Source organism: Octopus bimaculoides, chromosome 8, assembly GCF_001194135.2.
Source record: "Octopus bimaculoides isolate UCB-OBI-ISO-001 chromosome 8, ASM119413v2, whole genome shotgun sequence".
NCBI lineage: Eukaryota > Metazoa > Mollusca > Cephalopoda > Octopoda > Octopodidae > Octopus > Octopus bimaculoides.
The window spans coordinates 86,280,824-86,283,743 of NC_068988.1; the positions used below are offsets into that span (position 1 = coordinate 86,280,824).

The 2,920-nt window shown below is 40.3% G+C and overlaps 1 protein-coding gene across 1 annotated transcript in view; it reads right to left on the bottom strand.

The window, feature by feature from the left end:
* The window catches only part of LOC106877452 (uncharacterized), a 45,164-nt gene that overhangs the window by 10,717 nt on the left and 31,527 nt on the right, over positions 1-2,920 (bottom strand). The gene's annotated exons all lie outside the window — the stretch shown is intronic.

The window sequence follows — 2,920 nt, forward strand, 5'->3', positions numbered from 1 at the left end:
AATAATAATAATAATAATGATAATAATAATAATAATGCCCTGATGCAGTACCAGGCAGTGGCTCTCATGCCTTCTGATCTTAACTGATTGGAAGTCTTATCATGTACATTGTTTTCTCGTGGTATAAAAGATGGGCCACAGCAAATATTCTGCTCAACACTACAGATTTGCTAGTCAGATGCTTCACCATAACCAGTTGATCTTGTCCCTTGGTGGCTGACAGTATGTGCATCTATGATCACAAGCAGAAGTAGTCAGGGAGCATCATAGCCATGTGTTGAGAGGAATTCTTTGGGGTTTGGATAATTCACCTCTGGAAACATGGGTGTTTCGTTCAACATCCTTAAGCAACCCTTATTTAAGAACCTTTTGTGCAGGCTGGGCTACTCAATCTGAAAAAAATTCTAACTGGGCCCCACCTGCAAGGTCATGCACTGCTTATCTTGATATGAGATCACCATATCACACACAAACGGTTCCGATGCATGTGCCTGGTGTACTCTTATCAGACAGGTAGTCATGATGGGTATACTGGGCTTCGTATATTTTACCCCAGTGTTACTTTGATGGCATGCGCTGCTCTCTCACTCAATGATGATGATGATGATGATAATAATAATAATAATAATAATGATAATAATAATAATAATAATAATAATAATAATAATAATAATAAACCCTTCCTTGTTGATAACAAAAAGCTATACGCATGCAAATTGTATCATACAAAAAGGGCCACAAAACGTGATTGTGTACACAAACACACATACATACATATACATAAATATGTCGGTCTGCCTGTCTGTCCATATATAAATATACATAGACACAGACACAGACAAACACACACACACACACACACACACACATGCACAGAGGAGGGTGGATTTAAAGTGTGATGCAGTCCATTTAAAACAAGTTAGACGTTCTTTTTAAACAATTCAAATAGAGGAAAGACACTGATGCAGTGGGCAGAATCTGCCACCTATGTAGAATCAGGGTGTCTTATGACACTGACCACATTCTGTTTGAGCACCCTCTGCAAACTGAAACTTCCAAAATAGTTCATGAGTCCTTTGTGCTTTATCCAAACCATGAAGATTCCTACATTTTCTGAGAAATTCTCCCTTAGTCCTGATAAACTATATGTGTAGTTTTTCACCAACTTCAGTTATTTTAGGGTTCAATTATTCGACTTCTATCTCCTCCTCAATCACCACAATACATTTGCTTTCTGTTTTAGGTTATTTAGCAATCCCCTTAGACTGTCATTATTAACTTGCGTAAACATAAAAACTCATGCACTCAAGGCTGTCAGTTGGTGGAAGGCTTGCAATATCATGTTTGCCTATTGTTTTTATTGATTCTCTTGACCCTTTAACATTATTTTACTGTCCGATTGTTTCTCTATTCTCTCCAGTTTCTATCTTATCCCTATCATAGCAACATGATGGGATAGATCTACTGATCGGATCTTCTGACCAGTCTTATGCTGTTTCTCGATCTGTGTCAGCCCTTGATGTTGGTAGCATTGGGGTTGATGCGATTCAACTTGGTTTTGTGTCAGTTTTGGTTGTCATTGAAGCTGCAGCTAATATTGTTCTGGAAATAGTCGTAGCAGCAACAACAGCTGTAACCAGGGCCTTTTTTTTAGGACCTGTTGTTCGTCGTCCTCATTTTATTAATAGCAGGCCTTCAAGCTTCTTTTATTACCACATGTGTAGCAAATAGACCTTCTGTCCTGCTCCACTAATCTGACAGTATACTCCTCCACTCACTCAATAGTGTATAAATCTAATACAGGCTTATGGTCATTAGGGAACATAAAGACTTAGAGGATTTTTCCAGAGCTCAGCTTATTTTGGATCATCTCCGAACTCAGTGCAAGCCTGTACTGTCACACAAAGGTGATGACAAGCCAAGAATAAATGTTCACCAAAATCTCTGGCCGTAACGTAAGTATTTCTCAGCCTCATGTGCTGTAGCACTAACCTGTGAAAGGTGTACGGGACACCAGCTCAATTTCTTTTCTTTGCCTGATTTCCAGTCCTAAAGACTGGAAAAATACTTCCATACTCCTTATCTATGTCAAGAAAGGACTTATGCTGCTATACATCAGTCAGAGCATCTTCTAATTTTTCTTTTTGGGGCATATAGAAAACTTTCCTATCTTTTGCAAAAGAGAAGTATATCACCTTCCACCTCACTCATTCCTGGATATATTCCTCGATTCAGGGGGCACTCACTTTCGTAACATACTTCTTACACGTTTTCTTTTCTTTTCTTTTCTTTTCTGAGGTTTATTTTATTTTTAAGTCAGGAGGTAAGTCAGTGCCCATGACACACACTGCAGTGCTTCCAAGACAGGAGGGAGAGACGGAGGAAGGGATTTTCAACCCGGCGAGCTGGTCTGAATACTTGCAGCAAAGTGAACTCCGCGAAAGGTACAACAGATGCATGGTAATGGCGTTAACCCTGTCATGACGTATCCCAGCTTGATTTCCAGTAAAGTGGCGATGAGCAATACGTAGGAAATGAAGATGCAGCTGATTCTGTCCATTAGTTTACCTGCAATCGTTACTCTTGTGTTGTATAAGCAACTATTTTATGTAATTTTGTTTTGCTCGGGAGCCAAGGTAGAGGGCAAAATTAGACACAGGGACTCAGTTCTGAGAGGGTTAAACGAGGCGACGGAGGAAATCTACTGCCTAAGTAAGCCACCGCGTTATTTGAACTCAGAGGACAAAGAACCTGAACGTGGCTGTGTGGTAAGTAGCTTGCTTACCAACCACATGGTTCCGGGTTCAGTCCCACTGCGTGGCACCTTGGGCAAGTGTCTTCTACTATAGTCTCGGGCCGACCAAAGCCTTGTGAGTGGATTTGGTAGACGGAAACTGAAAGAAGCCCGTCGTATATATAT